Source organism: Somniosus microcephalus, chromosome 1 (genome assembly GCF_052327205.1).
Source record: "Somniosus microcephalus isolate GS21.2 chromosome 1, FLI_Smic_1.0, whole genome shotgun sequence".
NCBI lineage: Eukaryota > Metazoa > Chordata > Chondrichthyes > Squaliformes > Somniosidae > Somniosus > Somniosus microcephalus.
The window spans coordinates 125,047,734-125,072,763 of record NC_140987.1 but is presented as its reverse complement, the minus strand read 5'-3'; positions in this window follow the sequence as shown (position 1 = coordinate 125,072,763).

The following is a 25,030-nucleotide window of genomic DNA, read 5'->3' as shown; positions in this document are numbered from 1 at the left end:
TATCCCCGTAACCCCACGTATTTAATCCCCCTAACACTAAGGGTCAATTTATCATAGCCAATCAACCTAACCTGCACATCTTTGGACTGTGGGAGGAAACCGGAGCACCCGGAGAAAACCCACGCAAACACGGGGAGAATGTGCAAACTCCACACAGACAGTCGCCCGAGGCCGGATTCGAACCCGGGTCCCTGGCGCTGTGAGACAACAGTGCTAACCACTATGCTACCTCTGCTGAATCCACAGGGGTTGCACATCATGGGAGTTATAGGAAAAGGAAGATGAATGATTATTAGTTGCACATGGGTGTTTTAGACATGTCACAATAATAAGTTACTGTAAGTTTTGCTGCACATATAAAATTATTTCTTTGCACCATTTTCCAGTCTTGCCCCTTTTTTGTCTGCAGCCTGCCAACTGGCCAAAGTGTCAGCTGTGGTTCAGTTGGTAGTGCTCTCACCTCTGAGTCATGAAGGTTGTGGGTTCAAGTCTCACTCCAGAGACTTGAGCATAAAAAATCTAGGCTGACACTCCAGTGCACTACTGAGAGAATACTGCACTGTCAGAGGTGTCGTCTTTCGGATGAGATGTTAAGCTGTGGCCCTGTCTGCTCTCTCAGGTGGACGTAAAAGAGCCCATGGCATTATTTCTAAGAAGATCAGGGTAGTTATCCCCAGTGTCCTGGCCAATATTTATCCCTCAATCAACACCACAAAAACAGATGATTTGGTTATTATCACATTCGCGAATTGGCTGCCGTATTTCCTACATTACAACAGTGACTACACTTCAAAAGTACGTCATTGGCTGTAAAGCACTTTGGGACGTCCTGCGGTTGTGAAAGGCAATATAAAAATGCAAGTCTTTCTTTTTTGCTTTTTTCTTAGTCCTGATGAATGGTAAGACAAGGCTTAAATCTGAGCAATGGGTGTCTGTGAAAGGGATGCTTTGTTGATTGCAGGACTGCTTTGTGCTTTGCGAGGGGAGCAGCAGAGAGTGGCACTACAGAGAGGGGAGCAGCAGAGGGGGGAGCAGCAGAGAGGGGAACAGCAGAGGGGGGAGCAGCAGAGAGGGGAGCTGCAGAGAGGGGAACAGCAGAGAGGGGAACAGCAGAGAGGGGAGCAGCAGAGAGGGGAACAGCAGAGAGGGGAGCAGCAGAGAGGGGAACAGCAGAGAGGGGAGCTGCAGAGAGGGGAGCAGCAGAGAGTGGTGCTACAGAGAGGGGAGCAGCAGAGGGGGGAGCAGCAGAGAGGGGAACAGCAGAGGGGGGAGCAGCAGAGAGGGGAACAGCAGAGAGGGGAGCAGCAGAGAGGGGAACAGCAGAGAGGGGAGCAGCAGAGAGGGGAACAGCAGAGAGGGGAGCTGCAGAGAGGGGAGCAGCAGAGAGTGGTGCTACAGAGAGGGGAGCAGCAGAGGGGGAGCAGCAGAGAGGGGAACAGCAGAGGGGGGAGCAGCAGAGAGGGGAGCTGCAGAGAGGGGAACAGTAGAGAGGGGAACAGCAGAGAGGGGAGCAGCAGAGGGGGGAGCAGCAGAGGGGGGAGCAGCAGAGGGGGGAGCAGCAGAGAGGGGAACAGCAGAGAGGGGAGCAGCAGAGAGGGGAGCAGCAGAGAGGGGAGCAGCAGAGGGGGGAGCAGCAGAGGGGAAGCAGCGGAGAGGGGAGCTGCGGAGAGGGGAGCAGCGGAGAGGGGAGCAGCAGAGAGGGGAGCTGCAGAGAGGGGAGCTGCAGAGAGGGGAACAGCAGAGAGGGGAGCTGCAGAGAGGGGAGCAGCAGAGAGGGGAGCTGCAGAGAGGGGAGCAGCAGAGAGGGGAGCTGCAGAGAGGGGAGCTGCAGAGAGGGGAGCAGCAGAGAGGGGAACAGCAGAGAGGGGAGCTGCAGAGAGGGGAGCAGCAGAGAGGGGAACAGCAGAGAGGGGAACAGCAGAGAGGGGAACAGCAGAGAGGGGAGCTGCAGAGAGGGGTGCAGCAGAGAGGGGAACAGCAGAGAGGGGAGCTGCAGAGAGGGGAGCAGCAGAAAGGGGAGCAGCAGAGAGGGGAGCAGCAGAGAGGGGAACAGTTGTAAGCGGTTTTTGATCCTAGCTCAATTGCTAGACGGACGGTTCGAATGGCCCCTGACTTATGAAAGTTCCATACCCGGGAATTATTTTTCAGAGTGTAAATGGAATAAGTCACGGACAGGAATGCTTCGGTGAAAAATCAAACTTATATTTATTTGATCTAACATACACTGGCTAAAACATGCACTACTAAACAAAATCACTGTCTCTGTGGAGAATAAAATCCAGGTTACAAACAACATATATACAACAGAAATAGACAGTTTCTTAGCAATAAAGGGAATTAGGGGTTACGGGGAGCGGGCAGGAAATTGGACATGAGTCTATGTTCGGAACGGTCATGGTCCTGTGGGTAACGGAGCAGGCCCAGGGGTCGTGTAGCCTGGTTCTGCTCCTACCTCTTGTGTTCTAATTATGTGTTAGATTTCAGGAGATGGTTCTATTCCTGTTCCTGGCTGGGGTGGAGATGACCTTTTACAGAAGGTAAGTACTGTAGAAAATATAGGGACAGTGATCTCCTGGACGAGTTTCGATCGCCTAGATAGGTCGGAGAGGAATTTCCCAGATTTTTTTCTCCCAAATTGGCCATTGGGTTTTTTATCTGGTTTTTCGCCTCTCCCAGGAGATCATATGGGTTCAGGAGGGATGTAGAGTGATAGTAGATTTGAGGTTAGGATCAGATCAGCCATGATCTTATTGAATGGTGGAGCAGGCTCGAGGGGCCGATTGGCCTACTCCTGCTCCTATTTCTTATGTTCTTAGTACACAACTGGGGACTATAACAAGCAGTAATTCCCTTGTTGCTATGGTGGACTCTAATTCCACCCCTACCAATGAATTACCCAGTCACATAAACCCCTTCGCCTGGCTGAACCAAACGAAGCTTCCACCCCAGAATAGCCCAAAAACGTCACTTCTGAGAAAAAACCTGAGCCCTTAGGTGGCTGACATTTGCAGCCTCCTAGAAGAAGACCTGTTGGACCTGGTGACCACGCATTACCTGTAGCTCTCAAAGTCACCACCACCCTCAACTTTTTTGTCTCTGGATCCTTCCAGGGCTCTGCCAGAGACATATCCAGGATCTCCCAGTCAGCGGCCCACAAATGCGTAAGACAGGTGATGGATGGCTTGTTTGCCAGGGCTGGCAATTATGTCAACTTCGCCTGCGATGACGCCAGTCAGAATGAGTGGGCGCTCGGCTTTAAGGCTCTGGCAGGCTTCCCACAGGTGCAGGACATCATCAACTGTACACACATGGATAACTCCCCTGCTCTTCTTAGAAATAATGCCATGGGATTTTTTACATCCACCTGAGAGAGCAGACAGGGCCTCAGCTTAACGTCTCATCCAAAAGACGGCATCTCCAACAGTGCAGTATTCTCTCGATACTGCACCAGAGTGTCAGCCTAGATTTATGTGCTCAAGTCTCTGGAGTGAGACTTGAACCTACAACCTTCATGGCTCAGATCACCCAGGAGTATTCGTAAACCGTCAGGACTTCCACTTCATCAATGTGTAGCTGGTGTAAAACCACAGAGATATTTCTGCAGGTATGCACAAGATTCCCGGGCAGCTGTCATGATGCTTTCGTCCTGCAGCAGTCCAAGCTCCCTGACGCCTTTGCACCTGGAAGCAGACTTAAGGGGAGGCTGTTAGGAGACAAGGGATACCCATTTCAAACTTGGCTGATGACACCTGTCAGAAACCCAACTGATGAATCCCAACAGCGTTACAATGAATGCCATATGACCACCAGATGTTTGATCAAACAAGCCATGTTCGATGCGCTTCAGGTGCCTAGACAGATCTGGAGGCGCCCTTCAGTACACACCAGCCAGGGTGTCCAGAATGGTTGTGGTGTGCTGCGCTCTGCACAACATTGTGCAGCAACGAGGTTTGGACCTTAGGAGGAACAAGGCGCAGAGCACAGAGCCTCCTCAGATGATTCAGAGGGGGAGGAAGAGGAAAAGGAAGATGAGGAGGAAGAAGTTGATGATGGCAATGCACCTCCAGTTGCTTACATTGCTGCCCGGGATGCCAGGGGTGCCCTTATTAATGCAAGCTTCAGTTAGCTTGCACCAGTGGACCCATGTCACAAGCACATGCAATGGCCACTCTTGCCACCACCCCCGCGATGCCACTAACACAAAGCAGTCCTGCAAATAACCAACCACCCTTGAACATCCCCCCATTGGTCTCTGCCAATTCATGTCTTCCCATTCATCATTAAACAAGTTAACAAGTGACTTGCTACCCAGCAACCAAGAATGGACAAGACGGGAAAGTGGTGCAAAATAATAATATTTTTGTGACCTAACTAAACATTAGAAACTTAACAACACAACACTTTATCATACACCTATGTGTATAGCTTTGTGCAACTATAATGCTTTACTCTTCCTTTTCCTATTACTCCTACATGGTGCAACCACTGTGGCTTGAGCAGAGGTAGAGGCAGACTGCTCAGATCCCTGCTTTGCTTGCTAAGATGCTCTTGGTCGACATTCTCTGGGTTTTGGAGCCCGATTCTGCCCCAGTACATGGGCAGAATCGGCCATCAGGCGATGAGGCAGTATGTGGGCTATTGACTGGGGGTGTGGGGCACAATGGGTGAGAAGTGAAAGCGCTTTGAGTGGAGTCCTCATTTCCATGTCCCCTTCCGCCATCATCGGTCTCATGGCCCAGCTACATTTAATTGTTGTAATGATATCAGCAAATAGAGATAGTATTTGCCTGTTCAATTATGATGCCTTAATTGCATGTATTGATTGCTTGTGCCTGACCAGCAGAGGGCATGTGACCGAGAGAAGCAAGGCAGTTAGTTTGGTTTCAGTTTCATTCTAGATGCATCACAAGCTGAATGCTGTATAAAGAGTTGAACAGACTGATACTGTTGAACAACCTGATCACACAGCTGAGAACCAATCATCTGAGGCAACAACTCAGATTCAAGGACAATCAATCAGAAAGTCCTCAAGACGCGTGAAGCCTCCTGAGAGACTCATTGAGCAAATTTAAGGACTATTGTTATAGAAGGAAGTAATGTTATCTTATTCTTTCTTCAAGTTCTAGTGTATTGACATATTTCATGTGAACACACCAAGCAAGGTTAAAAAACCTTGATCATGATAATGATAATGTAAGTTCATTAAGTGTTACAGTTAAAATGCAGATTAATACAAAGAAAACATGTTGTTAGTTAAAAGTAAAATACTTTTGTTTTAAGAAAAGGAGATGTAATGATATCAGCAAATAGAGATAGTATTTGCCTGTTCGATTATGATGCCTTAATTGCATGTATTGATTGCTTGTGCCTGACCAGCAGAGGGCATGTGACCGAGAGAAGCAAGGCAGTTAGTTTGGTTTCAGTTTCGTTCTAGATGCATCACAAGTTTGTTGTCTCCTGAATGCTGTATAAAGAGTTGAACAGACTGATACTGTTGAGCAACCTGATCACACAGCTGAGTACCAATCATCTGAGGCAACAACTCAGATTCAAGGACAATCAATACAATTGTTACCACTGTGGTGGTGAGCACTTTGGTGTAGATCAAGGTGGCATTGTAAAGCCAAGGCTAGGGTATCTGTCATCCTATTTAAGGTAGCAGACATGTTGACATCCAGAGTCTGTATGGCGTGGTCAAGGTCTGCATAGGCTCATTTGATTAGAATGTTTGATGATCCACGGCGCTTGCCACTCTCTCCATGGGAGAACATATCATCTCATTGGTCTTCGACATCAACGTACTCATGCTTGAGGCGGACTCCTCCATTCTTTCTGCAGTTAAGGTGAGTGCGCTTGGAAGGCCTGTCAGTGCATTGCACATTGTCTACTGCTGCTCAACAATTCTTCTTTTCATCGATGGCCCCCCAGGGTACAGAATCTGTGTCCAATTGAGCAGAACTTGGAGAGGGCTGCGCCCTTCGACGCAGATTCTCCACTGCTGTCCCTGCTACCACCATCGGCTCTTGCTCACCTGTATTTCCCTCTGGCTCCTCACAGCCCCCAGCAGCACCTCATGGGAGGCATCAGTGAACCAGGCCGCAACCTTTGAACGTCCTCTCTTCTTCTCAACTCCAACTCCTGCAAATTGCATTTTTGGATTGGCCCTTTAAATACTGGAGTTGAGATCATGTCATGCGGGTCCTCATCACGCTCGCTGTCGCGCATTGGATGCTAAATCCGGAAATAAAATTATATTGAGGTGGCTGAGTTAAAAAGCCACTGACAGATGCACTGAACATACTTCCCGGTTTCCCACCTGACATCAGGCCCCCAACTCCCAGCGTGGTTCCCCCTTAATATCAGGGCCATAGACTCAGTTCTCCTCCATGACAGGCCTCCCTAACACTATTCATATCATACAAGAGCTCAGCCTACTTGATGCAGATCCAGCCTCCCAATTGCATTATGGAAAGGACTCCTCATTTAAATAAATATGCAGGCTATAATAGCCCTGTGCACATCCTGTCTGCTGCAACCTGAATGGGTGGTGGAAGCAGATTCAATTGTAACTTTCAATAGGGAATTGTATATATTTTTGAAAAGGAAAAATTTGCAGGGCTATGGGGATAGTGCAGGGAGTGGGACTAATTGGATTGCTCTTTCAAAGAGCCGGCACAGGCACGATGGGCCGAATGGCCTCCCCATGTGCTGCATGATTCTATGATTCTACGATTATGGAGGGCTACGTGTATTAACATAAGAACATAAGAGTTAGGAGCAGGAGTAGGCCATACGGTCCTTCAAGTCTGCTTCGCCATTCAATAAGATCATGGCTGATCTTTGACCTCAATTCCACTTTCCAGCCCGATCCCCATATCCCTTGATTCCCTTAGAGTCCAAAAATGTATCTATCTATCTCAACCTTGAATATACTTAATGACTCAGCACCCACAGCCCTTTGGGGTAGAGAATTCCATAGATTCACAATGCTCTGAGTGAAGAAATTCCTCCTCATCTCCGTCTTAAATGATCGACCCCTTATCCTGAGACTATGCCCCCTAGTTCTAGACTCTCCAGCCAGGAGAAACAACCTCTCAGCATCTACCCTGTCAATACCCCTCAGAATCTTATATGTTTCTTATATGTATTAAGCGTGCAGTAGGCTTTAGGCCTTCATCCATGATGATACCGGAATTAAACATCTGACATACATTAGCACAATAAGTGACCGCCATCGCATTATTGGCCCCACTGTGTTGAAACCAAGAGTCATTGCATAGGTTCCTATGCTAAATAATTTTTTCCCAGTACCTTGGAATTGTGGATGTCTTTACCAACCTCAATCTTCCTCTTACAATTTTCCAGCTGTTTTAAACCCAAGTTTGGTGTCACATAAAGTATAAACCTGCATTTTTGCAGCACCTTTCATGACCTTCAGGACATCCCAAAACACTTCACAGCCAATTAAGTACTTTTGAAGTGTAGTCACTGTTGTAGTACAGGGAAACACAGCAGTCAATTTGCACACAGCTAGGTCCCACAAACATCAATCAGATAAATGACCAGATAATCTGTTTTAGTGATATTGGTTGAGGGATAAATGATGGCCAGGACACTAGAAAAATTATTCTGCTCTTCTTCAATTTTTTACATCCACATGAGGGAGCAGATAGGGCCCTGGTTTAATGTCTCAACCAAAAAGTGGCACTGCTAACATTGCAGCACTCCCTCAGTACTACGCTGAAGTGCCAGCCTAGGTTATGTGCTCAAGTCCCTGGAATGGGGCTTAGAATCCACAACCTTCTGACACAGAGACAAGAGTGCTACCAGTGAGCCAAGGCTAACAAACTTATTAATCATTAAATCCTGATTTACCTCATCTTTTTTCTCTTTTAACCTTGGTGTCATCCTCCTCTAACAAAAGCTGTTGGCTTCTCAATAAAAAGAATACCTAACCTGGGAATACTTAATGTTGACATTAGTTTCCCAAAAAGTGCTCCATTTCTGCATTTACATCTCTTACCTTGATAAGCACACACTTTACCTGTATATTTAAAAAAAACATTAAATTCACTGATTTAACAGGATCTGCTGGACCCACTCATTGACATATTTGACACTATGAAATTTTCTTTTGCACCCAAATAAATATGTGGCAGACAGATTTTCACTCAAAATACACTTTCCTGCCTGGTGCAAAATGTTTCGTAAAGTTTTTTCCAACACCTGAATGATAACTCCTTATTAGTGCACATAATTAATACCAATATAATTATTGTACCGTTCAACTGTATCTCTCCGAGAAAGCACAAGGTTGTTCTGGATGTGTAACAACTTGCAGGGGGTAAAAAATAATGTAAAGAGTTAAAGTATAAGTGTACATATGGACTGCAGCAGTTTTTGCCTTTTCTTTGCTTCCAACTGTTAGATGGTGTTATGTTCATTAATAACTAGACATTCTTATTATGAACACAGCTAGCTTCTAGCTAGTCATTTATTCAGTACACGTTCTCTAGGTACAGTATCTGTAGAGATGCAGCATGTGTGCTCCTGTGTGTAGGCTGCCATCTTGACTGTTGCCTTGTGGGTAGCCTAGTGCCTCATGGGTAATGTAGTCTTAATATATATACAGCTGGGTAGTGTAGTCTTATACATACAGCTTTACACAGCTCTACGGCTCCACCTAGTGTCCACTATAGAATGACATGTTATTGATCGTTACATCCCCCTTTCTTTGAGGTTTAACAAAATCAATATCAATCAACTTTCAAGAAAACAATAAAGATAATATCAGTAACACTTTTGTTAGTGCTCTATAAACATAAACATTTTCAAAACCGTCAACACATTTTCAAAGCTTTACATTGTACTCAAAGATTAAGTCTATCAGGCTTTTACTTCACGTGTGGATCTTCTCAACACGGGTAAGTCTGATGTGTCTTCATGAGATTGTTCTGGCGGTGAATGACAAGATGCAGTTGCGGCATTGTCATCAATCTGCTCTTGTATAGATCGAGGTCTCCTTGCGATCTTTGCTTGGAGAGGGTTTCAGTGTTTCCTTCACTCTTCATGCCATAACTCTCAATGTAGTCAATGCACTCTCGAAAAACTGCTGGCAGCTGGATCCCATCATACAGCATAGTCCTCTCAGCAGCCTCGGCTAATGGAACACCAAAGATTGGCCTGAGGGAAGAAGAAGTATCCACCGGAACTGCTTCCTGCTCTGGTGCAGGCTTCTTCTTTTTCTTTTTCTCTTTCCACTGCTTAACAACATCTGCTGCGGTTATATCTTTGGACTTTTTCTCCTTGTGTTTTTCCTCTTTGTGCTTTTCTTCCTTTGGCTTCTCTTTGACCTTAAAGTCTTTTTCTTTCTTCTTGGAGAAACTAGGCTTTTTGAAGACATGGATACCCTTTGGCCTTTTCATCCTTGATGGGCTCTCTGCTTCATCACCTGAGTCATCTGGTCTGCTTATGGCACAGTTTATACGGTAGACTCTCTTGACCAGTTCTAAGTCTTCACAAGCTTTGTCACCTAGTATCGAATCAAGTCTTTCAGCCACAACAGAAAACATGAGATGATGCACTTTGTCTTTGACTGTCACTTTAAGTCTGCATACACCTAAGCTATCTATTTTCTGTCCATTATAGCTCTTCAGTAGTACTGACTTTTTCTGTATTTTGGGCTTTTCTTTCATATTTTTTATGTCACTCATACTGATTAAGTTTGCTTTTGCCCCAGTGTCCAGTTTCAATGTAACTAATGCTCCATTTATCTGCAGTGGGATCATCCATTTGTCCACTTTTACTGCATTGACTTTATGTTCAGCATTGTCCATTTCTGAGGGCTGCACATTTTCTGTATCTTTTTTGATATTGTCACGACACCATTCCTACAAAAAATGTCTCACTTAAATCAGTGTTCTCAATCACATTAACTTGTTGCCCTTTCGTTGTTTTTACTTTTGAAAAGCATTGTTTGGCAAAGTGATTCTTTCCATGACACTTTGTGCACATTTTTCCAAACGCTGGGCATTGGCTTAACTAGGGTTGCAAAGGGGTGGAAAGTTTCCGGTAAATTTCCGGAAATTTTCCACGGGAAGTTTAGCTTGGGAATTTTGGGAATTTTGCCCAAAAATCACATGCTAGCATAATGTTGTTTTTTTTGTATTTCTTTCTTTTTTTTCCACAGGTCCTCTCTTAAAATTACTAACAGAGATGGAATCTTAATGATTAAGGAATTTCTTAATCAATATATGTTTATCTTCTTACTTGGCTTGTTTTAATAATTACAAGTTTTGTGTGTGACTGTGAACAAATGTGTCCTGATTGGTTGGATGAGTGGATGAGCGATTAGCTCCCTCTATTTGTAATATTTGCATATCGAATTGTGATTGGCCTGCAGGCATCTGTAAGACTGCTATAGTTTTTTTAAGATCCAGGTTAGGGGTCCTGAGGGAAGTCATTTTGTTTTCTGCTGATGTTGTGATGATGCAGTAAGTAAATCAGACTTTATACCAAATAAACCAGTTACTTGTTGAACTCTGTTGTCCTTCAATTTAAAATATACAAAATAATACACTATTGGTGATGTAGCGTCGTGTGTGTACAGGTCATGCTTCCATCACAAGGAGCATCAGCAAAAATGTACTCACCCTGTTGCAATCGTGCTGATCGACCGCAGTTCGACACAGAGATGAATGCCCTTTATTTCTCTGCATAGAACAATGCCACGTTTACCGTCGGTTTTGTGGAAGGATTTTACCCCAGGCATTAAAGATGGAAAGACTGTGTACATGTGCAAACACTGTAGAAAGCCATATGTAAAGAATGCCACAAAGATGCAGCAGCATTTATCCAAATGCAACAACTTCACTCAAAGCTCACAGCAGTCAGCCCAGAGTTCCTCTGCTTCCATTCAAGAAGATGATGGTTCTCATTCAGCATCAGGCTCCTTATCATCAGCAACTCCTGGCCCACTTGGAAGGTTCTTTGATACAATGGATAACCATAGCCAGAAGAATGCAGATGAGTGCCTTGCTCGAGCTGTATATGCAACAGGCTCACCCCTCATGCTCACAGCCAATGTGTACTGGAAGAGATTTTTCAATGTTATTCACCCTGCATACTGTCCTCCCACCAGACATGCTTTGTCTACTTATTTGCTGGAGGCTGAGTATAACAGAGTCCAAGGAAAGCTCAAAGAAACGATAGCGATGGCAGACTGTGTTGCAGTTATCTCAGATGGGTGGTCAAATGTACGAGGGGAGGGCATCATAAACTACATCGTCTCCACTCCTCTCCCAGTGTTCTTCAAGAGCACAGACACGAAGGACAACAGACACACAGGCACATACATTGCTGATGAGCTGAAAGCGGTCATCAACGATCTTGGATCACAAAAGGTCTTTGCAGTAGTTACTGACAATGCTGCGAATATGAAGGCTGCTTGGGCTCAAGTGGAGGAGGCCTACCCTCATATTACGTCTATTGGGTGCGCAGCTCATGGGCTTAACCTGCTCCTCAAGGACATCATGGGTTTGAGAACCATGGAAGCACTGTACAAGAGAGCCAAGCAAGTTGTTAAGTATGTCAGGGGAAAACAGGTAGTTGCAGCAACCTACAACTCCAAGCAAATGACAAAGAACAAGAACACCACACTGAAGCTGCCCAACAACACTAGATGGGGTGGTGTTGTCATAATGTACAACAGCCTTCTGGAGGGTAAGGAGTCGCTGCAAGAAATGGCAATATCCCAGTCTGGGGATATGGAAACCACCATCAAGAAAATACTGCTGGATGATGTGTTTTGGGAGAGAGTGGTTAGCAGCCTTAAACTACTCTCACCAGTAGCATCTGCAATTGCTCAGATTGAAGGAGATGACGCTGTCTTGTCAGATGTTCTCAGGCTTTTTACTGATTTAAAAGAACAAATCAGCATTGCCCTACCCACATCCCTGCTGCTCAAAGCAGAGGAGAAGGCAATTGTTCAATTCATACAGACGCGTCAAGAATTTTGTGTCAAGCCGATTCATGCTGCAGCATACATGCTGGACCCAAAGCATGTTGGGAGACCAATACTTTTTGGAGAACAGATCAACAGCGCTTACAGTGTGATTTCTACCCTCTCACACCTTCTCAATCTGGATGTGGGCAAAGTTCTGGGAAGTCTGGCAAAGTTCTCTACCAAGCAAGGTCTTTGGAATGGGGATGGGATATGGGAATCATGCAAGCATATCAGTGCACATACCTGGTGGAAGGGACTTTGTGCATCTGAGGCCCTGTCACCTATTGCATCGGTGATACTCCAAATCCCACCTTCATCAGCGGCCTCTGAACGAAACTGGTCACTTTTTGGGAATACACATACAAAGGTGCGCAACAGGCTGACTAACAAGAGAGTGGAGAAACTGGTGGCTATCCGGGCGAACCTACAACTTATTGAGCCAGATACAGAAGTGTCCACCACACAGCTAGACACTGACACAGAGGAGGAAATGGACACGTCAGAGCCAGAGTCAGAGAATCAGGAGGAGCAATGAGGAGTAGAAGACTCAGAAGACTCATGAGTAGAAGACTCAAAGGGACAAAATAAGGACAAATTACAGGCTAAATAAGCTGACGCTCTTTTTATTTTATTTTAGATGGGTCTTTTTTGTGGGGGTTCAATAAAGTTCAAAATTATAACCTAAATAAAGTTTTGAAAGCCTGTTTTTATTTGTATGGAACAGTATGTCTATTTTGACGACAAAGATAATATAAGGGTCAGAGACAAAAACCATCAGTGTGCAAAAAAACTCTAAATTCCCATAAATTCCCATAAATTCCCAAAATTCCCATAAATTCCCAAAAATTCCCATGAAAAGTTTCCTCCTTTAAAAATTCCCAGAATTTTGCAACCCTAGTCTTAACTGGTGTTTGTAACCACAGCGTTTACAATTAAAAATTTCATCCTCCGATTGCTTTTCATTTCTGTTCTGCCACGTTTCTTCCCCTTGTAGGACACAGTACCGACAGCAGCATTATCTCATTACAATCGCATCATTATTGATTTCACTGAAAGTCTTCACGTGCTTTCGAGCTAGCTCGCTGGCTTGGCATATTTTCACCGCATTTTCCAAATTTAGTTCGGTTTCTCTCAACAGACGTTCCCTGACTTTTTTTATCATGAATACTAAACACAATCTGGTCACGAATCATGGATGCTTTGAGCTCAGAGAAATTACATGTCTGTGCTTTCAGTTTCAGATCAGTTATAAAGCTATCAAAAGCCTCATTTTGTTGCTGTGTCCGAGAACGGAAGATGTATCTTTCATACGTCTCATTCTTTTTGGGAGAGCAATGTGCATCAAATTTTTTTAGCACATCTTCTAATTTTTCTCTGTTCTCCGCTGGATTAAATACAAATGTATTAAATACCTCTATCGCCTGTGGGCCTGCAACCGTAAGCAGCAATGCTATCTTCCTTGCATCTGGCTTCGTACCGAATCCGATGGCTGCAATGTAGAGTTCGAATTGCTGTTTAAAAGTCTGCCAATTGTAGTCGATTTTTTCTGTGAGATTCAAACGCTCTGGTGGCTTCAAATTCTCCATGTCGCTTTTCACAATTTTCAGCAGATCTTCACCATCCTGGTACCATGTTATGTTCATTAATAACTAGATATTCTTATTATGAACACAGCCAGCTTCTAGCTAGTCATTTATTCAGTACACGTTCTCTAGGTACAGTATCTGTAGAGATGCAGCATGTGTGCTCCTGTGTGTAGGCTGCCATCTTGACTGTTGCCTTGTGGGTAGCCTAGTGCCTCATGGGTAATGTAGTCTTAATATATATACAGCTGGGTAGTGTAGTCTTATACATACAGCTATATACAGCTCTATGGCTCCACCTAGTGTCCACTATAGAATGACATGTTATTGATCGTTACAGATGGATGTTAATGAATAGATTTAAGATGATACCTGTTGTTTCATTCACTCAAAAAGCCATCCTATTTTGTGGAGGTATCATTGATTATAATCAGAGTTCAATCAGATGACATTTACAGTAACTGCCAAAGATAAATTGTACCTGTGACATTTTCTTTGCAATCTGTCCACGTTGTCAGCATATCTATGGATGACAGCTCTTGAAATAGCCTATTTATGACCTGAAGGAAGATGGGGCTGTGGGATGTGGGAGGCTTAGTTACACACTGAACCTTGTGTAACAGTAGTTTAGGTGTACCAGAAAACCAGGCCAAGATAAACAATAACGTACCTCGGGGGAAAAATTGGGTTGATTTGTGTAAAGTCTGTGGGTTGTTTAGTTAATTAATACGCAGACTACCAGAGTAACTTAAAACAGGACTTTACTATTCGAAGGTCAGGGCGAATCTGCCCAATAAATCCTGACACAACACTTATATACTGGTGTGGTCACCGTCAGTATTACAGTATACAGAAGCCAAACAAAGTAGTGCCACACCTAAAATAGTTCTCTTAAAGGTGAACGGTTACATACAATAGTTCTCTTAAAGGTAGACGGGTACATACACTACAATCCTCCCTTTTTAGCTTACAACATACTTATTCCCCATTAAACATAATATATAATCAACTTCATGTAAAACAATTCACAGGTATAGTCTCTGCGGGAAACAGTTCACAGATTCAGTCTCTGCGGGAACAGTTCACAGATTCAGTCTCTGGTCTTGACTCGGTCCGAACAACATCTCTGTGGTGTAGCCGGTTCACATTTCTAGCGTGACTCATCCAATAGTCTTTCCCTTGGCTTAACAGCTTGAACTTCCATCCTGCTGAACCAGCAGTGCTGACTTTTACAAACAGCTGGACTGCCTTGGTAATTTTTCCTACTTTCCAACTGATTTGGCTCCCTTCGTAGGGCCCACGTGCATGATCTGATAGAAGTGATAATGATTTAGATGGTTATCGTCTTCTGCTTCGTCTTTTTCTTTTCTGCTTCTTGGAGACTCTCGGGGCTCCCTTATCCGCTGCCAGCTGTAACGCCACCATCTCCCTATGTTCCTTAGACTTTAAGTGCTTCATCCTGATTTCTGCACTTTGGGAGTTTTCATCACAAGCTGGGCAGACCAAGTCATCGTAATATTCCGTGTCACTCAGCAGGTCATGGTAATATTCGGTGTCATCCTGAGCTAGTCTAGCGAGAGGGCCTGCTACTTCTTCCTTACCCAACTGGACATTAGCCGACTGTTGTTCCCTCCCTAGACATCTTTCCTGAAGAGACTTCTTCATGCGTTCATATTCATCCCGCTCTTCCTGGGTTTCCTGCCAATCCTTCACTAATGACCTCCCTAGACATCTTTCCTGAAGAGACTTCTTCATGCGTTCATATTCATCCCGCTCTTCCTGGGTTTCCTGCCAATCCTTCACTAATGACCTCATTTGTGATTCCAATACTTCCCCTTCCATCGGGGATTGATTGATCGGGCTATTCAATCCTTCTACTGGAGCAGCTGTTTCAACATTCTGTAGTTCACATTGACGTGATTCAGCGTACTTTCGGCAGCCCCGTAAAATCTGTGTTGCAACCTCAACTATTCCCCAAACTTTTGAGAGCTCCGAACTCCTTCCCTTTGAAGATTGAAGCTCGTGTTCAAATGGTTCCCATTGCAGAGTCTTGTCTCTCAGCATATGAAGGAGTTGGCTGACTGTTAACTCTTCCACAGGGACCCTGTGGATCAGAGTCTTCTCCATTTCATCCACCTTTTCCTCCAATGCTTTCACCTTTTTTTCCTCTTGTACTTTGGCTTTAAGCGCTCGGAGAAGTTGCGCCTTGATGCTCTCTAGCTCATGTTCAGGGGCCATTCTTACAGTCTCTGTGTTTCTTACAGTTGCCTTTTCTTTCACTGAAAGAATTCCCAGTTGAATCTGTTCTTCAAGTTGTTGAACCTCGGTCATTGCCGCCTCATATTTGTCTTGGGTTTCCTTCAATATTTTTATGAGTTCTTGGACATCTTGACTTTCATGTTCTGCCATGTCTTTCACCTCTAATTTCTCATCTATGGATGGAACTTCTACCGATGAGTCTGTCTTGGCCTTGAGCTCATCAAGAATTTCCTGCAGCCTTTGGACTTCTTGCTCATGTTCAACCTTTAGTTGCTCATAAGCTTCCACTGAAACTAGCTTTTCGGAGGTTGCCGAGTTAACCCCCTCCAGGATTGTAGCCTGGGCCTGTTCATACTGTTCCTTCAACTTCTCAAACTCTGCTTGTAAGGAGTCATAGAGAAGAAGTGGAATAAAATCCTGGCTTCCTGAAGATTCCTCTTCATTTGCTTCTTTCTGCAAATATTCTAACTCCTGAACATCATAAGGGAGATGTGATCGGTGATTGGTCACGATGGCTCTATGGTCGCTCTCTGCTTGAGCTAGCTGCTTCTGTTGTCTTTACAGATTCTCCCATTCGGTGTCATAGAACTTTTTCATTGTTTTCATCTCTTGTACGAGATAGTAACTCAATTGTTCTAATTGTTGTCGTAATTTGAAATAAAGTTGAGTCCGAGCTCGGTGTTCTTCCGTCATGGATATGTCCTTAAACTGAACAGACTCAGAATTCTCTGTCAAACTATGTTGTCGTTGTTCGGTGGAGATCTGTTCTGAAACTTTGTTCTTCTCTGGAGCATAAGCCTTTCTGCATGCCTTCGTTTTTCCAACCTTAGTCGGCAAGTCCATTTTAGCCTTGTCTTTCACATTTGGGTTGGTCTTATCGTCATCCGATTCAGAATCTGAGCTGATTGTCTGCACCGAGTCCTCACTCGTTATGGCTTTTAGATAGTGCCATTCCATGTCTATTTTCTTGATCCACTCCCGTCCTAGAAGTGGTGGTCCTCCCTCAGGTAGTACGCATAAGTTCATTCTTGGGTGTTCTTTACCCCTATCTCTCACCTTGACTCTTATCTTCCCCATGGGGTATACTTTATGCCCCGTGTATGTCTGCAATACGAACTTGGTATCTCTTAAGGATATATGTGAGAATAGCCGGTGGTAATCCCTTCGATTTATGACTGATAGAGCTGATCCAGTGTCCAACTCCATTTTCACTTGGACTCCAGCTATTTTTAGCATGACCCAGATAGTTTGTAGGTCAGCTTCCTTACTCACATTGTGAATTCTCAGACTGCCAAGCTCCTGGCCGTTTGGGTCTGAGTCCGAATTCTGTTTGTCTGAACTCTTCTCAGCCACCTTGTGTACCTTGTTGTACTTTTCCTGTGATGGCTTCCTTTGGTTGTTGGTCTTCTTCCCTGACCGGCATACCTTAGCTATGTGACCCAGTTTGCCACATTTCCTACATTCCTGGTTCTTAAACCAGCATTGGTTCTGGTCGTGTGTTGTCTTCCCATAACGATAGCATTTTGTTGTACTCGAGGTAATTTGATCCACACTGAGTGCCGCTGCCTTTAGCTGCATTTCCGCAGTTCCCTTCGCTGCGGCTTCGTGTGATGCTGCAATAAGGACAGCCCTGTCAAGTGTAAGGTCGTTCTCTTCGAGTAGTCACTTTTGCGTTCCTTCCTTTGACAACCCGCACACGAACTTGTCTCGCAATGCCTCTGTCAGATTCCCTCCAAACTGGCAGTGTTTCGCTAGTCTACGCAGTTCGACCAAGTATTCTGCGTTGCTTTCGTCTTTCCTTTGCGTTCTCGCATAGAATTTGAATCGTTCCGCCAACATCAACGGTGTGGGGTTCAAGTGATCCTTCAGAACAGTCACAATATCATCGAAAGTCTGATCCGCCGGTTTAGCTGGTGCTAGTAGATGCTTCAAGAGCCCGTATGTCTTCGCGCCCATCGAGTTTAGCAAGGTTATAGCTTTGTCATCTTCTTCTATTTTATTGGCCTCACAATAGATCTCAATGTGTTCCACATACGTGGCCCAGTCTTCTACCTCGGAATTAAAATCGTTGATGTTACCACGCTTAGGCATCTTCCTCTCTTCCTGATAACAGCACGAATTATTTCTTTAAATTTTCTTTTATTTTTTTTTCCAAGATGGCGGTTCCCGCGAAAATGGCGGTTTCCCGCGCTTATCTTCTCTCCCCGCCCACTTCAATGGCGGTTTCCTGCTTCTGTCTTCTTCCCCGCCTAATGGCGGCTTCCCGCGTTTCTTCCCTAGCGGGAGGGGTACACTTTCCCCACGGGCGACGGCCGCTGGCTTTCAGGTTCACAGCCTACGCGTCGGCTTCAGTGCTTTCCCTTTTCTCGGCAGGGCAACCGGCGCTGGGTACACCCCGTTGACGGCGAACAGTTTCAGCCGCTGGGCTGGCTCTCGCTCAGTTCCCCTTGCTCGGGCTCTGTCTCTCTCCCGCTCGCTCGGCTCTACCGGCGCTGGGTACACCCCGTTGACGGAGAACAGTTTCAGCCGCTGGACTGGCTCTCGCTCAGTCTCCCTTGCTCGGGCTCGGTCTCTCTCCCGCTCGCTCGGCTCTACCGGCGCTGGGTACACCCCGTTGACGGAGAACAGTTTCAGCCGCTGGACTGGCTCTCGCTCAGTCTCCCTTGGTCGGCTCTGCCTCTCCCACTCGCTCGGCTCCCAATCGCGCCTCCCAGCCCTCTCGCAGTCCGGTGCTTCCCTCCCCGGCTGCGGCTGAGTTTATCTCTTCCCGTGCCTACGTTCCCGGTCGCAGCGCTTCGTGGCTTCGGTTGCTGCCCGGCCTTTTTCGCCGGTCGCGGTCTAGCTGTCTCACGACGCCGTTGCGTCCCCCAGCCTGTCTGTACCGCGGCTTCCTTGCTCCACGCTGCCCCAGTCTCAGCGCCTCTGGACCCGACTTCTGTCCGGCTCCTTTCCCCCTCGACCGTGGTCGAGTGCACCGCCCTTATCCTCCGGTTATTCTTTTTACTTTCCCTTACTCACAGTCACCGTGGCCGCCTTGCTTCTCGTGCTGATCGGCTCACTCCTCACCGTGGCAGAAGGGACAGTCAGTGCCCGTTGCTGATGGAAGTCTTTGTCTCTAAATTCTTCCTCCTTTCTAGTTCTGCAGCCTCGAGTTTTCTCCCAGCAGAACGACGAGGGCGGTTGCCTCTTCTCGACGCTCGTTAACTGCTTCAGAAGTATTGTTGCTGCAGGGTACGATCGGACTCGTCGCCACTGTAAAGTCTGTGGGTTGTTTAGTTAATTAATACACAGACTACCAGAGTAACTTAAAACAGGACTTTACTATTCGAAGGTCAGGGCGAATCTGCCCAATAAATCCTGACACAACACTTATATACTGGTGTGGTCACCGTCGGTATTACAGTATACAGAAGCCAAACAAAGTAGTGCCACACCTAAAATAGTTCTCTTAAAGGTGAACGGTTACATACAATAGTTCTCTTAAAGGTAGACGGGTACATACACTACAATTTGCACTTCTCATTAGCGTCCCGGGCGTGGCGCCGCTAGCACCTCCTGCAAAATTCAGTGGGAGGTTAGTGGCGGCAGTAGACGGTAGCGCCCCGTGGTCCTGCGCTGCCTGCGATTATGTTATCGCCATCCGCTTGCGCACCGGCTGCAAACTTCCCTTGCGCCCCCCTGACCTATCACTGGACGATATGTCTGACAGGGTCAGGGGGCGATTTGCAGCGGCGGCGGCACTAGTAAAAGGGGCAGGTGTCGGGCAGCCATTTTTTTTGGCCAACTGCTGGCACCTGCTCCCTTCCCCTTTTTTTCTTCGGGGTGCTGGCCGCGATCGCTCAGCCCGGCACTCCTCGAATGCTGGGCTGTTTTCATGGCACCCCGGTCCCCGGTGGCCTAGCAGGGTCCTGGTGTGCACAGTGCTAGGCCCCTCCCCTTTAATCAGGGGAGGAGGCCTGCAATGACGCGGCACTATGTGCCAACGCGTGTGCCACTGTTGCACGGAGCGCCGCGATCTTCCTGCTTGGGGCATAACGAATGAATTTCTGGCGGAGGGGCACTAACTTTTTCGGGGCGCCACCCACTTTTTCCCCCCTCATTTCTCATCAGGACTGGGAGGAAACAACCTTTTTCGATTGAACATTTGTGACTCATGAAAAAACTAGATTTCAGATGATTACTTGGAAAACAGGATTAACACGGGACTCAAGCAATACCTCATTCACTTATCACCTTAAAAGCTGCAGTATTGCATTTCTAGGAATCTACTTGTCAGTTTGACTAATATTTTTTAAAATTTGTTCATGGGATGTGGGGATCGCTGGCAAATCCAGCATTTATTGCCCATCCCTAGATGCTCTTGCAAAGGTGTTGGTGAGCCGCCTTCTTGAACCGCTGCAGTCCGTGTGGTGAAGGTACTCCCACAGTGCTGTTAGGGAGGGAGTTCCAGGATTTTGACCCAGCGACGAAGAAGGAACGGCGAAAAACTTCCAAGTCAGGATGGTGTGTGACTTGGTGGGGAACTTGGAGGTGGTGGTGTTCCCATGCGCCTGCTGCCCTTGTCCTTCTAGGTGGTAGAGGTCGCGGGTTTGGGAGGTGCTGCCGAAGAAGCCTTGGCGAGTTGCTGCAGTGCATCTTGTAAATGGTACACACTGCAGCCACGGTACGCCGGTGGTGGAGGGAGTGAATGTTTAAGGTGGTGAATGGGGTGCCAATCAAGTGGGCTGCTTTGTCCAGGATGGTGTCGAGCTTCTTGAGTGTTGTTAGAGCTGCACTCATCCAGGCAAGTGGAGAGTATTCCATTACACTCCTGACTTGTGCCTTGTGGATGGTGGAAAGGCTTTGGGGAGTCAGGAGGTGAGACACACGCTGCAGAATACCCAGCCTCTGACCTGCTCTTGTTGCCACAGTATCTATGTGGCTGGTCCAGTTAAGTTTCTGGTCAATGGTGACCCCCAGGATATTGATGGTGGGGGATTTGGCGATGGTAATGCTGTTGAATGTCAAGGGGCGGTGGTTAGACGCTTGCTTTTTGGAGATAGTCATTGCCTAGCACTTGTGTGGCGCGAATGTTACCTGCCACTTATCAGCAAAAGCCTGAATGTCGTCCAGGTCTTGCTGCATGCAGGCATGGACTGCTTCATTATCTGAGGAGTTACGAATGGCACTGAACACTGTGCAGTCATCAGCGAACATCCCCACTTCTGACCTTATGATGGAGGGAAGGTAATTGCTGAAGCAGCTGAAGATGGCTGGGCCTAGGACACTGCCCTGAGGAACTCCTGCAGCGATGTCCTGGGGCTGTGATGATTGACCTCCAACCACCACAACCATCTTGCTTTGTGTTTGGTATGACTCCAGCCAGTGGAGAGTTTTCCCCTCGATTCCCATTGACTTCAGTTTTACTTGGGCTCATTGATGCCACACTTGGTAAAATGCTGCCTTGATGTCAAGGGTAGTCACTCTCACCTCACCTCTGGAATTCAGCTCTTTTGTCCATGTTTGGACCAAGGCTGTAATGAGGTCAGGAGCCGAGTGGTCCTGGCGGATCCCAAACTGGGCATCAGTGAGCAGGATATTGGTGAGTAAGTGCTGCTTGATAGCACTGTTGACGACACCTTCCATCACTTTGCTGATGATTGCGAGTAGACCGATGGGGCGGTAATTGGCCGGATTGGATTTGTCTTGCTTTTTGTGGACAGGACATACCTGGGCAGTTTTCCACATTGTCGGATAGATGCCAGTGTTGTAGCTGTACTGGAAAAGCTTGACTAGAGGTGCGGGTAGTTCTGGAGCACAAGTCTTCAGCACGACAGCTGGATTGTGTTGTCGGGGCCCATGGACCTTTGCTGTATCCAGTGCCCTCAGCCGTTTCTTGATATCACGTGGAGTGAAACGAATTGTCTGAAGACTGTCTTCTGTGGTGGTGGGGACCTCAGCAAGAGGCCCATATGTTTCATCCACTTGGCACTTCTGGCTGAAGATGGTTGCAAACGCTTCAGCCTTGTCTTTTGCAACCACGTGCTGGGCTCCACCATCATTGAGGATGGGGATATTCATGGAGCCTCCTCCTCCCGTTAGTTGTTTAATTGTCCAACACCATTCATGTATAAACTACCCTGTTATCTCTGTGTGTTCTCAGCCTGTCTTTGAAGTAGTGCTCTCCGTAAGCAAATCACATCTGAAATAATGACATTTATATATATGCAAATCTGATAAAAGCAGATTGTAGGAGCCGTCTGTAATTGTCAATATTATCAGCAAATTACAAAAAAATTCTCCCAGCTTCCTCTCCCACAAAACACACTCTGAAAATCATATTTTTTCTTTATATTTTTGACTCTCTGCTCATTTTCTCTCTATATTATTTTGTTTCTCTTTTATAATTTTATATCTCCTGTTTTTCTGTCAGTATAAACTGACCATATCTATTTTTCTGCTAAATTCTAACACTAATTATTTATTTCTCTCTCTCTTTCTTTGCTATTTCTTCGTATGTCTTTTTTTACAGTTATACATTGTTTTCCATTATTGCCATGCCCTCTACAATTATTTTTTTCTGTTTTATTTTAATTACATAAGGTTGGCAGAAATAGTGCATCATGTAAATCTCTCAAATGGTCAAGTTCTTCTCAGACCTGCACAGATAGCCTGAATCTGATGATTCAAAGTTGTCTTTTGCACTAAAAAGTGAATTATTCAATAATTTGAATTAAGCAATATAAATAACACAGCAAAACAAAGCTAAAAACATTTCAATGATAGATGATTTGAATGAAGTGACATTGAATTCGGGCTGTAGTTTGCCAAAGAGAAAGCTAGAACAACAACTTGCATTTATATAACGCCTTTAACATAGTAAACTGTCCGAAGGCGTCACACATGAGCGTTATCAGACAAAATTTGCAATTTATGTAGCAGCCAGGAATATCAAGGTAAAGTGCAGTCATCTTCATTTCAGTGGTGGGCACTCCACCTATCCCAGCATATGCTGTGTATGCAAAATTATGGATGTTTCTTGATCAAGCCTAGTTTGACCTGATATGTAACTAGTCCAATTCCATTAGGACACTTTTTGGCTTTCCCAATCTTTTGCTTATAACAACATATTGTTGCATCCAGTAATTTGTGAAGAACTATTTTTGATGAAATCATTACTGGAATATTAAAGAAAGTCCGTATCATAATTAAAATCAGTAAAACTATTTTTTGACTCTTGAATGTCCAAGTCCAGAAATCCCATTCCTTCTTGAAGCATAATTCAGAGAGCAGGTGTAGATGCTGTTCTGGGCTGCATGCTGGCCCCACTGTTCCAACATCAAATGGTAATCAATCTTAGAGGGATTGATTTCTATTTGACTCTGGGGTCTACCGCCCTGGGAGCCAAGGAAGCAAAGGTATGTGAAGCACAAATCTTCAGCTAGACCAATCCATGGACTCCTCAGCACCTGCACGGAGTGGCATTCCTGTAGCGCTGCTACTGGTGTGGGCCCATTCCCGGTATGGTAATGAAATTGCCCCAGGATTTGGGGTGGAGTCCCAGCGGGGACAAAACAATGGGCGAAAGTTGTGCTCTGCCACACTTCTGGTGGTGCCATTCTGGTGGAATCAAAAGGAAATCAATCCCGGAGGATTCGCCTGCCAGTAGAAATTGTTTACGACTTTCACACCTCCCACGTTAGGTGTTAAAGTAGGGTTCGTAGACCTGAATCCACTTTAACAGAAACACACGCATACACTATCTCTCTCATGGAGATTAAATAAGAAACACAACTACACCTGTCCTGGAGTCTTAAAGTGCCCAGTTGGCCAAACCGATGATCACCCGAAGTCCGTTGAATTCTTTATACGTCTTCTCTTCTTCAGACCAGGACACTTTTGTCCTCGCCGACTGCAGTAAAAATCTTGTTCTTGTGTCAGTTGTTATACTTCTTTGTGTTACGATTCTTCATGTAGCGTTCATGTATATATCTCAATCTTTGGCTCATTCAAGCGTGGCTTGTCTCCTTGTTGTTCGTGATTGGTTCAAAGTTTAGTAGGGTTACTTCATCATGCATGTCACTTGTTGCCCATTAATGAGGGTCTTATCTCAAGACAGTGCTGGTCAGTTCCACTGGTTGCATAGCAACTCCAGACCTGTCCCTGGCCACAATGCTTCTTCAATCTCTGTGTAATGTCTGTTACAGTGCTCTTCCATACTCTCTGCCCTCAACTTGCATTCCAATGCAGTATAGCCATCATTAAAACATAGAAACATAGAAACATAGAAGATAGGAGCAGGAGTAGGCCATTCGGCCCCTTGAGCCTGCTCCACCATTTAATGCGATCATGGCTGATCATCCAAATTCAGTACCCTGTCCCTGCTTTCTCCCCATATCCCTTGATCCCGTTAGCCTTAAGAAATATATTCAACTCCTTCTTGAATATATTTAATGAACTGGCCTCTACTGCCTTCTGTGGTAGAGAATTCCACAGGTTCACCACTCTCTGGGTGAAGAAATTCCTTCTCATCTCTGTCCTAAATGGCTTAACCCTTATCCTTAGACTGTGACCCCTGGTTCTGGACTCCCCGACCATTGGGAACATCCTTCCTGCATCTAGTCTGTCCAGTCCTGTCAGAATTTTATAAGTTTCAATGAGATCTCCTCTCATTCTTCGAAACTCCAGTGAGTATAAGCCCAATCGACCCAATCTCTCCTCATACGTCATTCCTGCCATCCCAGGTATCAGCCTGGTGAATCTTCGCTGAACTCCCTCCATGGCAAGAACATCCTTCCTCAGATAAGGCGACAAAAACTGCACACAATACTCAAGATGTGTACAACTGCAGGAAGACACCCTTGTTCCTGTACTCAAACCCTCTCGTTACGAAGGCCAACATACCATTTGCCTTCTTAACCGCCTGCTGCACCTGCATGCTTACCTTCTCCTTTGCATTAAAGTTCTTCTTGTTGTCAGGGACATTTGAAATAGATTTCCCTTCACCACTGACGGAGAATCTTAGGAAAGTTTTCTTTCAGCCTGAGAAGCCTTAACTACTCACTCGAGGAGTGGGGTGCTGCTTTGATATTCCAGTGTAACGCTGAGTGGGTGCCCTGTTGTACCACTACATTGATATTGTATAAAGGTGCTTTTAGCAATGACAGCACACAGTCTAGAGTGGGGTTCAAACCCTACACCTTCT